The sequence below is a fragment of the Prosopis cineraria genome, unplaced genomic scaffold, assembly GCF_029017545.1.
Source record: "Prosopis cineraria cultivar Desert tree isolate PC_DT_omini unplaced genomic scaffold, ASM2901754v1 PC3, whole genome shotgun sequence".
Lineage (NCBI taxonomy): Eukaryota > Viridiplantae > Streptophyta > Magnoliopsida > Fabales > Fabaceae > Prosopis > Prosopis cineraria.
In genome coordinates this window covers 35,023,299-35,036,671 of record NW_026555334.1, presented here as the reverse complement: position 1 = coordinate 35,036,671, position 13,373 = coordinate 35,023,299, and positions in this window count along the sequence as shown.

Genomic DNA, 13,373 nt, shown 5'->3' with positions numbered 1-13,373 from the left:
AACCTCATGATCCCATAGATAGTTAAACCATTATACTCGAAACCCAGTTAAATGAAGCTATTGCTATGGAGCCAAACAACTAATTTCCAAGATTGGATAATGTAGATAACATCATTCTTGAAAACTATGGGGATGACATTTTGGATGATGACCTCTTGGATGAGGATTACCTAAATCACACTCAAAATGAAGACTTGGAAGATGAGGAATTTAGTGATGATGAAATCAAAGACACAGATGTCTAGTTTTTATCCAGGTTTACCTAATCCTTTTATTTATTTTATGGATATTATTTGTTGAAATTGTAGGGGCACTTGTGCTAAAAGTTTTCTTAAGCACATTAAAGAAATAACTGCAACTTATAATACACAAATTCTTATCCTTTTAGAAACTAGAGCTAGTGGCATTAGAGCTTATAATATTGTTAAAAAACTGAGCTTTTCTGATTGGATTCATATTGAAGCAACAAGTTATGCTGGAGGTATTTGGCTTTTATGGAATAATGATATTATTAATATTGATTATGTTTATTTTAATGTCCAACTTCTCTATTGCAGGGTCAATATTACTGCTACTAATAACTATTATTTGCTTTCTTAACCGCAATCTTCTTTGGGATTCTATTAATTCTATTGCTCAGAATAATACTGAACCTTAGCTCATAGTTAGGGATTTTAATTCTTATCTTTTCTGTGAAGACAAATTTGGTAGTGACAACTTTAATTGGAAAACCATGAAACAATTCAGACAATGTATAAGTTCTTCCAATCTTCTTGAATTAAATTTTTATGGTGATAGATTTACTTGGGAAAAAGGTAAAATAAAAGAACGTCTAGACTAGACCTTCTGTGATACTAGTTGGAGACTCAGATTCCACTAGGTTGACTCCTTTCATCTTCTCAAATATGGTTCTGACCATCTCCCAATCATAATCCATCTTATAAGGAAGGACTATCAAGAGCAGAAGAATATTCCTTTTAGATGTCATGCTACTTAGACTCTTAAAGATTCTTTTTACCCTTTGGTCAAAAATTCTTGGAGTACTAATGATTGGAATGAAGGAGTTTGTATTTACCACATCCGCTCCCCTTTGGAACAAGAGAAAAATTGGTAATATATCCTCTAAAAAGAAAAGGATTTTACGTTGCTTGGAAGGAATTGATAGGAATAGAAACTAAAGAGATAATTACTTTCTTAAGAACTTGAAAAAAAATCTCTATGGGAAGATTACAATCAAGTCTTTTTGCAAGAAGAGCTTATTTGGTTTCAAAAATCTAGATGTAAGTGGCTAAAATAGGGAGATCAAAACACCAAATTCTTCTATGCTACATCTATTATTAGAAGGAAAAGGAACCGGATTCTTTCACTAAAAGCTAAAGATGATTTCTAGGTTCAAGATCAAAATAAATTGAAAAATATGGCTGTTACCTACTTTGACAATCTTTATAAGGATAACCTCAATGTTAAACCCAAGCTTATTTCTGATAAAAGTTTTCCTACTTTCTCTTACATTCAGCTTTAATCTCTACACAGAGAGGTGATTGATGAGGAAATAAAAAAATGTTACTTTTGAGATTAGGGCATTTAATGCACTAGGTCTTGATGGTATCAATACTGGCTTCATTCATACTTACTGGGATGACTTGAATCATAGTATTATCCAGCTTGTCAAAAAAGTATTCAAGGAACCCGAAACTATTAAGATGGTCAATGACACTTTCCTCACTCTTATCCATAAGAATGGTCATCCCATCTCCATGAAAGACTTTCATCCTATTTTCCTTTGTAATGTGAGCTACAAAATCACCACCAAAATCCTCTCTAATCATCTTCATGCTTGTATGAATCATCTAATCAGTGAAAAACAATGCAGTTTTATACAAGGGCGTCAAAGTAGCGACAATATCATTATCGCCCAAGAAGTCATCCATACCATGAGAAACAAAATGGGTAAAAAAAGATTCATGGAACTTAAGATTGATCTTGAAAAGGCCCTTGATAGATTGTCTTGAAACTTTACTGATGATACTCTTAAATCCATTGGTATAAATAGACACTTCAGGAATTTGATCCAAGCTGCCATTTTAACTACTTACATGCGAGTCCTCTGGAATGGTAAACCTACTAAAGAGTTTAAACCTTCCTGTGGCATCCGACCAGAGGATCCTCTTTCTCCTTATCTCTTTATCCTTTATTTTAAATGTTTAAGCCACTGCATTAACAGTAGTATTGAAAAAAATGAGTGGAGACTAATTAGATTAACAACTAATGGTCCCTTTATTTCTCACTTTTTTTTGTGCTAATAATCTTTTACTTTTTGTAGAGTGTTCCCTTATGCAAGCTATTATCATCCAACAATGCCTTTCTAAATTTTGCAACGCCTTAGGACAGAAAATAAACATTGAAAAATTGAAGCTCTTTTGTTCAAAAAATGTCAATATTAATATAGCTACACAAATTAGTGGTGAACTAGGGATTCCTCTCACTGAAAATCTTAGAAAATATCTTGAAATCCCTATTATACATGAAAAGGTGTCCAAAGTCACTTTTGCCCCTCTTCTTGATAAGACAAACTCTTGCTTGGCTAACTAGAGGAGTAGATATCTGAACATGGTAGAGAATATGTTCTTATCAAATTTGTCCTTTCAGCTCTTCCTAGCTACATTATGCAAACTATGCTCTAACATGATAACATTTTGTTAGAATTGGAGAAAATCTCTAGAAACTTTCTTTGAGATTCGATTGATAGAAATAAAAAATCTTATCTTCTATCTTGGGAAAGAATTATTATGGATAAGAAAGACGGGAGACTTGGCCTTAAGAAACTGAAGAATTAAAACGTTGCTTTCATTATGAAGCTTTGATGGGGCCTCATCAACAAGTCTAATTATCTCTAGGTTTTAATTTTACGTGACAAATATAAATATGATAACCCTAAAATTTTGATGGTTATTAAACCAGACAATTGCTCTTATACTTAGAGTAGCATTTGCAAAGTTTGAGATAAATTCATGCTCCATGTAGGTTGGAAAGTTGGTAAAGGAAATCAAATATCTTTTTGGTATGATAAATGGTCTTCACTTCCTGACCCTCTTGTTAAGCATGCTTTCCTTAATGTCGATTCTATTCTTCATACTAGGGCCTATGATTTTTGCAAAAATACAAGAGGATGGAATTTCAATCTTTAAATTCATTATCTCTATTTTGATGTGATCAAGCGTATCTTTATTATGCAACCTCCTAATCAACAGGGTAAGCAAGATGTCCTTTTTTGGAAACCTTCCTCAGATGGTAATTTCTCCATCAAATTTGCTTATACGACTATGGAGTCACACAAGGAACAACATCACTCTGATTTATGAACTAAGATTTAGAAATGGTCTAGATATGAAAAAATAAAATACTTTCTTTGGAAGGCTAGCTTAAACCATATCCAACTTAATCTCATGCATACAATTAGGAATACTACCCAGCAATGTACCTGTCATTTTGGTTATAACTCTCCTGACTCTTCAATCCATATTCTTCGTGACTATGAAGAAGCTAAAGAAGTTTGGAAAAATTAGTTAACGTACTAAGTTTAACACCTTCTCTCTTAATATATAGGATTGGATTATTTAGAATGCAAGGGTTGAAGTAAGAAGCTTAAAAACAAGAAGAATGCCTTGGAAGAGACTTTTTACAAAAGCTTGTTGGAATATTTAGAAAAATAGATGTAAAAAGTTATACTTAGAAGAAGACACCAGGGACAGTGACATTGCCTTTTTTAGTATCCAACAAATAAATAATGACTTAAAGCTCCTGACCAAAACCCTTTGCTTGAATAGAAAAGATATTGCTAGTGAGGTTAAATGGAGCCCACTGGATCACAAATGGGTTAGACTCGACACTAACAGCTTAATCAAATCAATAGAGTTGCAGCTTGTGGAGGCATCGTCAAAGATGACAAAGGAAGTTGGATTAAAGGATTTTTCAAATACCTTGGATATCAACTTAGCACTTCAGCTGAACTTATGAGAAACCTTGAAGGTCTTAATCTCATTAGAATATGAAATTAACTAAAGTCAATGTCTACACTAACTCAATGGAAGCATTGTCACTTATTAATAGCATATGCTCTAGAAGTCACCCCTTATCAGGCATTATCAAGAAAATCAAAGAGCTCACTATGAGAGACTGGATTGTTACCTTTGACCACATTTATAGAGAAGCAAATAGATGTGCTAACCTTTTAGCCCACCGATCGATACACGACACTTTTAATGTTACAATTTTTGATGTTCCCCTAATAGACTGTACTAACCTCATAGTTTTAGATATAACTAGAATATAGTCCCTTTGTATAGCTTTGTCGTGGTCTTATAATAAAAAAAAAGAAAACCTTGTTGTTGGCATTAAAAAAACCCTTCCCTAATTGGAGATCTTGAAAAATATTTTAAGATTTCAAATATTCTATGATAGAGTATTCAAACTTACTTTTGCCCCTCCCTAGATAAAATGAACTTGTATCTATTCAATTGGAAGAGACATTATCTTAACATTATTGGGAAAGTCATTCTTGTAAGATTTGCTCTTTCATTAATTTCTATTTATGTAATGCAGACTATGTTGTTACTTAACAATGTTCTAGTTGAATTGGAAACTTGCTCTTGCAATTTCCTCTGAGACTGGATTGATAGAACTAAAAAACCATATCTCATATCTTTGGATTATTTTACTAAGGATAAAAGTAATGGAGGTCTTGGCTTTAGAAAGCTAAAAAGTCAAAATAAGGCCTACATTATAAAACTTTGCTGGGGTATTATTACCAAGTTGAACTACCTTTAGGTTTGAGTATTGTGTGATAGATATAAATGCAATATACCAGCCATTCCTATGGTTTATAAAATCAACTCTTGTTCTTACACATAGACTAGTATTTATAAAGTTTGGGATCAGTTTATATCTCATGTGGATTATAAGTTAAAAAGGGGGATAAAATATCCTTCTGGCATGAAAAATGGTCCCCCCTTCCTAAACCTCTTATGAAGTATGCCTTTTATAAAGCTAATTTTATTCTTCATGTTAGAGTTTCATATTTCTACTTTGCTGCTAGTGGTTGGAAAGTAGCTCAAACAAAGATATCTTCATTAAGACATTATCAACTTTATCACTCTTGTCTAACTTCCTAATCACCTTGCAAATGATGATGTTCTTTATTAGAGGCTTTCTACGAATGGTAACTTCACAATTAAATCTTATAAGGCTATTGAGAATTATTGAGGCAACACCAACTCTAAAATTTGGTCTACGATTTGGAAATGGCCTATTTATGAGAAAAATTAAATTCTTCCTTTAGAAAGTAGCTTGAGATCGCTTATAATCTAAGTTTAGCCACTCTAATGATACCAACCTTTACCACATGATATGCCCTTTTGGTTGTAACACTTTAGACTTATCTATCTATATTTTGAGAGACTATAAGAAATCTAGAGAGGTTTGAATGAAATTAATGAAATAAATTAAACTTAATACCTTCTTTTCTCTTTCATTATAGGAATGGATACTTTAGAATGTAAAGAATGATACAGGAAGTTCAAGTGCAAGAAAAACCTATTAGCAAATACTCTTCACCTATGTATGCTAGAACATCTATTCTGAAGAAAGTATCACTAATAAAGATATTACTTTTACAAGCATCCAAGATATTCTTAGTTATCTTAACCTTCAATCAAGACTCAACCATTTATCTCCTCAAAATGATATATCAAAAGCAAAATGGTGCCCCTTAAAGCAAGGTGGGTTAGACTTGACATTGACAGATTCGTAAATAACTATGGTGTAGCTGCATGCAGTAGACTCATCCATGATGAAAAAGGTAATTGGATTAGAGGCTTCTTTAAATACCTTAAGTATCATCCTAACATAGCCACTGAACTCATATGTATTCTTGAAGGTCTTAACATTTGCTGGAATGAAAAGTTCAACAAAGTCAACATCTACTCTGGCTCTATTAAAATACTCATGCTCATTTGTAATGAGTTCTCTATTGATCACTCGCTCAATAAAACTATCAAGAAAATTAGAGAAATTGCTATGAGAAACTAGACTGTCACTTTCAAGTATGTTTTTAGAGAGGTAAATAATTGAAGTGTGTAATGAATTTCATCATTAACCTACTCTAAACTCTACTAATTACACAACCCTTATAAATAAGGATTGATTGTGGCTAAGGTGAATGAAATCCAAGTTCTTAAAACTATTTATTTTTATTTAATTTTTTTAAAGTATGGGATTTTAAAACTATTTAAAAATAAATCAAAAACCAATAACCCTAGAGAACGCGTAAGATTAGAGTAGAAGATATTATGAAAACAGAAGATACAAGTTGAATATTAGAAAACAAGACAATAAGGGTAAAACAAGCATTTCTAAAATTTTAGGTTCATTAGCCATAACCTAAATTACCTTCCCTACTGTTAACCCTAAAAGAAGCCATCCATCACCCCCAACAAGATGTTTTATGGCAGCCAACCATTAATCACATATCCATCATGGTTAAGCACATATTTGTTGTGGTCGATGATATATAAACCATTTTCACTGTAGCCAATAGCTTTATCCACCATAGTACATCTTTGTGTATAGCACAGTAAAAATAACCCTTAGTTTAAACTTTCAAAACACCTAATTAATAGCTCAAACCTTTAATTAAGGTGGTCTAGGCACTCATATGTAGATAATTAAGAACTTTAACTAGTAGTTCCTGTTACAATTCAATCTGGTACTAACTTAAGGTTAACATGCTTGTCATACTCATAACTTATTAGTAAGTGTCTTCCTTATAAAACAAGCCACTAGTCATCACAGCCATAAACAACGTAAGTCACAATCATTCTGTGCAAGCTTAATTATTCAATAAGCCAATTCATTTGACAATCATAATTTAATCACACAATTGCCTGATTGGTTCATATTACAAAAAAAAATTATACTAATGTTATAATAAGGGTTGTCCAAGTTAACATTTAGACTCATACAAATGCAATAAACCTACTTACAAGTGCAAACCCTTAATGTTACCATTAGTAGATATTCTAATGCACGGACAGGAATAATTAAAAATTTTACTTTGGAAGCTACACATCTATAGTCTCTACTACTTCCCCTTTAGTCGTGTACTTAGCGTTGCCTGAAAAAAGAGATAACATATGAGAGCGAGATTATACCATCTTAGTAACTAAGGAACATAAATTCAAGTACATAAAGTATGGCAAATAAATCACATAAGGCAAGAAATCACTATTAACATACTTTCAATGTTCAACATGTGTCATATATTTATTCATCTTTTATCACAAGGCATAAATGCAATTATAATAATTATGAATGATCATATGCATTCCATCCTTATTTTTCTCCTTATATTTTTTGACTAATTCATAGGCTATTTATTGATATAAGACTAACCCATGTGACTAGGATAGGCCTACTCTCTAATTGTAAGGGGTTACTCGGTCGATCGAGGTACCCGCTTCCTACTCTTGGACAATAGATTCTCCTTTCTCAAATTAACAGGGTGTCATAGTTGCCTAACTCATATTGTCCCTCATAAGAACAAATGATAGTGAGCATTGTGCCTAACTAATGTTATACCCGGAAGTTAATGACAATATTTATAACATGTAATAATAATAATGAAAACCACTATGTGCAAACTTAGTAGAGGATACACCATGTGGATTTTTAATAATATCCCCTTACAATCTCTTGGGTAAACTCCTACCCAACCATGCTCATGCAAGCTCAATAACCTATATGCACATACATACTCATATCCATATCACATTGATTTAAGAATGCATGAACTTGTATGCATTACTCATTGTATTATTATCATACCTACTTTAGCTCACAATTTCATTATCGCATAAAGGATATATACTTAATTCAAGCTCATCAAATTCATACTCACATAATCAGTTGATATGTAATATCTTGAAAAATTTAATCCTTAATTAGTTGAGTAAATGAATTTAATTAAGTAAATTAGTGTGGTGTGTGGTTATAGGGGCTAATGGGTGTTATAGGTTATGATTTTAGCCCTAGGATTGAGTTCAGGGTGAGGTCGAGTCACCCGGGCATGAAAAAGTGAGAAAAATAAAGAGAAATGACTTTATGCTTCATGTTGTGGTGTGTGCACAAGATGTCACGGTGCACAGTGCCATTTGAATAAGAAAACCCTTCTCTGTACCATATGCCACAATGCATGATATATGCACCGAGTCATATGGTCACAAATCTGCAGAAATATAGTACTTTAGAGCTTTCAAACACTAAAGGTAAGTTCCTTAAGCTTGAACCTCTCTTTCTCTTTCATGTTTCTTGATGTTGGGAGTTAGGGTTTGGTTAAGAAAGATGATTTTCAATCCATAAAGGCTATAAGTCCGAACCCATTAATTTAAATAGAGTTAATAAGAGTTGTTTAAGCTATTTAAACCTAGCATTAATGGCTTTATGTGTTTTTGATAGTTGGGAGCCATAAATGCACAAAAATCCTCTATAAATAAGGTTGATTGAGTATGCGGCTCCATTAATGGTTGTTTAGGAGTTCATTGAGATTAATGGAAGTTATAGGAAGCTCATAAACCCTATGAGCACTTTTATTATTGGGGATTAAATTTTAAGAGTGTTGAAGTGTTGAATTAGATGTTGGAAATTATCCTAAAAGAGGATATTAACCATTATGTCATGATTCATTATAGACTTATTACCTATTAGCACCATTGAAGCTTCGAGAAAGCTTGAGAGTGAGTAATTGAGAGGTAAACCTTTGACCTCTTAAAGGTTTGAGGTAATCAGAGGAATTCTTTCTTGTAGTTTTTTATGTTGATTAATTTATTGACTTTAATATTATAATTGAGATTTGTGAAATTATTGAAATGCAAGTGTAGTAATAAGTATTTGAAAAATCAATAATATTGTGCATAAGGAGTTCAATGATTATGTATGAATGGGATTCAATAATTGTGTATCATGAAGAGTTCAATAATTATTTGCTATGTATAGTTTAACAAAATTGTGTTTATGGAGTTCAATAATATGCTTGTGTGAGATTTTATAGAATAACATTGTGGAGTTCAATGATATGACACTTGTAACATCTTAGATTTTAATTTTAGGAATTTCCACTACTTATAAGGGTATTTTAGTCAAATTAAGTGAATTTTAGGTTAATGATATTTTGGGAGACTAATGTATCTAATAGATCATTAAACAGCCTTAAAAAAGGATTAGATTGGAGTTTGAGTGGGTCGTAGCATAAAGAAAGGCCAAAAGTGAGTTTGGGGATCTTTGTGCCATGGGCCACGGTGGGCGTCCAATGCGTCACAACACACATACAAAATTTTTGTTGATCAACTTATGAAATTAGATGAAAAATGAGAAGTAGGAAAAAGAGAACGTGGAGAGACAATGGTAGGTGACTGATGGGTGCTAGAGCTTGACCTTGGGAATACTTTGGAAGCATTTGGAGCAAGATTTAGCTTTGGGTAAGCTTCCTCCACTTCTCTTTCTCCTTATATTCAAACTTTTAGATAATTTAGGGATTTTGAAGCTTTAATTTCATATTTTCTTAGATAATGGCTGAACCTATTGCCTTAGTTAAGGTTTTGGAGAGTTAAATCAAGCATCTAAACCTACATTTATGGATTTCATAAAGATTTAGAGTTGTTGGTTAAGGTTTGGATGAACCTAGGTAGAAATTGAATGATTAAGAGCAATGTGGATAATGTAATAGTGTTATTTATGTGTTGGATGTTAAATAAGGTTAATATAATATGTTGGAAGGATTATTGGGGCTAAATTGAGGTTTTGAGCATAATGGGTACCCCTAGTTATACTATTAAATGGGGCGATTATTAAGGGTTTAATTATATAGATTAACCTTTGATCAAGCATTGTGGTTCTAGTAGACATATGTGGAGTCGTTGGTTGACCATGACAACCCTTTTAGTGATAAAAGAATTGAAGTAATCAAATTGTCTAATCTCCCTTTCTGTGTGTTTGGATGGTAGTGTGCTAGATTTAAAAGTAATGTTTTGGTTTGATACTAGCATAGTAATAATATGAAATTAAGGTTTTGAAGTTATATGAAGTGGAATGAAAAGTTATTTTAAAGTTTTAGTATTTGAAAAGCTAAATGCTATTTTATGTATAATTACTTGCGAAATTCTATGGTTTAAGTGGAAATAAGAAATTATGATAAATGATATGCTATGAATATGTGTTAGATGTATTAAGCATGTTTGGCATGATTATTGTGAAAGGGTGGGAGCTCACCTTAATGTGTTTTTGGGATATCGTTTGGAAATTCATATGGTATGCTGGCACCGTGGAGGCCTCGGTGCTCAGTGTTATAGTGTTTTGAAGTCCTAATACTATAAGTGATAGATTAGGCATCGACAAACTTAATATTTATAGATAGGAGGAATCTATAGTTCATAGTAGGTGAAAGCGCTTTTAGTTGGGGCTGCCTCCTACTAATGGTGAGTTTGGGCCAATACAATCACATAGATTTAGTCCTATTGAATTGTTAGTCCACAGATTCAGTCAGAAGATATAAGGAGGGTATAAGGTGGTGTGTTGATCATACATATCATACCATAACCATATGTGAGGATTTATGAGACATGTTATATGATTTACTATGCTACTTCACATACGCGCAAACTGTTTTTACACATGAGTAGTTGATTAGACTATTTAGTTATTAAGTCCTTGACTTATCCTGTGATTAGATTTTATAAGTGAAGGTTTCAATAAGGGTAAGGTAAAGGAAGGTGTAACTGAGCATTAAAGGGACTAGCTCTCAGTTGTATAGTCCTTTTACTTATTTTGGTTTGTAACAAATGGTTGAATGCAAATACCAACTTAAGATATATAAATATATATAGTTTTGTAATACACTTGCATGAATTCTGATGTGAACTGTAGGTATCTCGACTTAGATTTGTTGTATTTATGTTGTAATGGTTGTGAGAGGTTAAAATATTAGTGCAAGTGTTAGTTTTATAACGATTTTTATGTTAGCTTGGCTATTGGATTGCTTATGAGAAATTGTTATCCTTAGTGAAATATATGTTAAAAATGAGGTTTTGGTGGCCAATTCTTGTTTGGACTATTGTGGTTGTGATTTAAATGCTTGAATATATTGTTTATGGTCTATTTAAGTTGATTCAAGTGGTTTTGAGGTTATTGGCACTTAGTTTTGGGGTTTGGGCACCTTGGTTGTGATTTTTGAAAGAAAAGGAGCCATTTTAGGTTTAGGTGTCTAAATCTCCTTTGACTCAGTGTTTGGGTATGGGACCAGTGCCAATAGTTAGGTGGCCTTAAGAGCTACGTGTAAATGGTTGAATTGGACGTCAGACGGTGAAATGGTGCGCTCCAAAAGTTAGCACGTAAAACTGTCATGACAGTAATGTAGAATTGTTATGATAGTAATTTGCTGTCATGACAGGGCATGCGCATCACGACGCATTGTCTATCGCACTATGGCGCAAGGCACAGAAAGGGGGAGTTTCACTCTGTGCAGTTCGCTATAGCGGATAATGCACTACGCCATGGTGTATTGTGCCTATATAGTTAAGAATATTTATTGCTTATTATTTTTGTGGCATGATAAATTTCCTATGCTTCTATTATCTTATTTAATTGATTTTAAACTATGGTCTGAGCTCAAACAATCTTTTAAAAAGGGGTTTTTCTCAGGATCTCATTTTTGTTAAATATTCTTTAAATCCTTGTGTTATAATGATCATTCACCTTGGGATTAGACTAATCTCGATTATCATACCAGCATTTCATGTTTTGTGTTCTGTGTGTTTAGTAATGTCAGGGGCGACATTACAACACTTATGGAGTGTAATGATGCTTTGTGTGTGGAGTTCTATGAATAATTATAAATGAAGTTCTATGAATGTATCTAGAGAGGAGTTCAATGATGAGTATATTATGTGATGAACTTGTAATATGTGAGTACTATAAGAAAGTGCATCTTTATGTATTGCATGATCATGAGAGGAAGGAGTTCACCTAAGAAAAGGAATAGAGAATTAAAATCCATATGGTAAGGCTACCATTAAAGCTTGATAGTTTGCCTAAAATTATTATTCATATTGTCTCACTTATTTAATAAGGGTTTGTCTTATTAGTTCAACGAGGGATTTGAACCTAACTGACTTTTACTTGTTCAACGAGGAAGTTAGCTTAGGGAGAATGACACCTCAATCGTGACCCACTAGTGAGTTAGGTAACCTTGATCGGGTAGTGTAATATTCTCACTCCACTAAATATAATTAACCAATATAGCTCCTAGTAATCAGAGACTTAACTAAAAAAGATAATTACCAAGGTTTAATTCAAAAACAAGGGATCCCAAGTTTTTTAAATAAAAATGAGTTTAAATCAATCAAAATCCTTTATATCAGAGTAAAAATAAGTTACAGAAGTATGGGATACCTCAGAGGAGTGAAAGAATTCGAAAACAGTTGAAAAATGAATCATGTATTGTATAATAAGGAAATGTGCCATGGCTAGTGCATACTGCACCGCGGCGTGTTGCTCTCTGTGCCACATATAATATCCTCCTCCTTGTAATCCCATAATTAAACCCAAATCCCAACAATTAGGACATGAGACATTATTAATCATCAAAATACAAAATTCACAATGGTTAATAAAATAGGGACCCTAAGTTTATATAACTAAAATCCTTTCAAGTCTTATAACGAGACAAATCAAAGTTTGCAAATACGCGGAAGCAAGGAATCATTGCATAAATGAGTCACTTAATGTAAGAATTTGAAATAAAAAAAATTCTAAAAAATTTTAAGGCATGCACCGTTGCATGTTCACCTCTGTGACACACGCCGTGACTTATGACACTATGCGCCGTAGTGCAATTGCATGAATTTTGATAGTGAAATCTGTTGTCATTTTTTACAGCATTAGGGATAACTTTCGACAAGCCCCAAATCTCCATCCAATGGTCGAAAGGCATGAACTATGTGTTTACAGAAAGCTCTTTCCAAACTCTAACTAATGGCATTAGTTTCAGACTCAGATTCTTTTTAAAACAAAAATTGAACACCCTTTTCAAAACTCACATTTTTACAGCAAATTTTACAATTTTAAGTGCCCAAACCAAATACTAAAGTCCAATAGCTACCAACACCAATATGACCAAACACAACTCATCAAAACCAACTCGTGCAATGCACCATAACACAAGAAATATTTTCAGATTAAATTTCCACTACTCAACCCCTTAAACTCAAAAACATAGGAAGGGAGAGTTTACCATAATTTTTATCAAGATTTCTTAGATCATCACA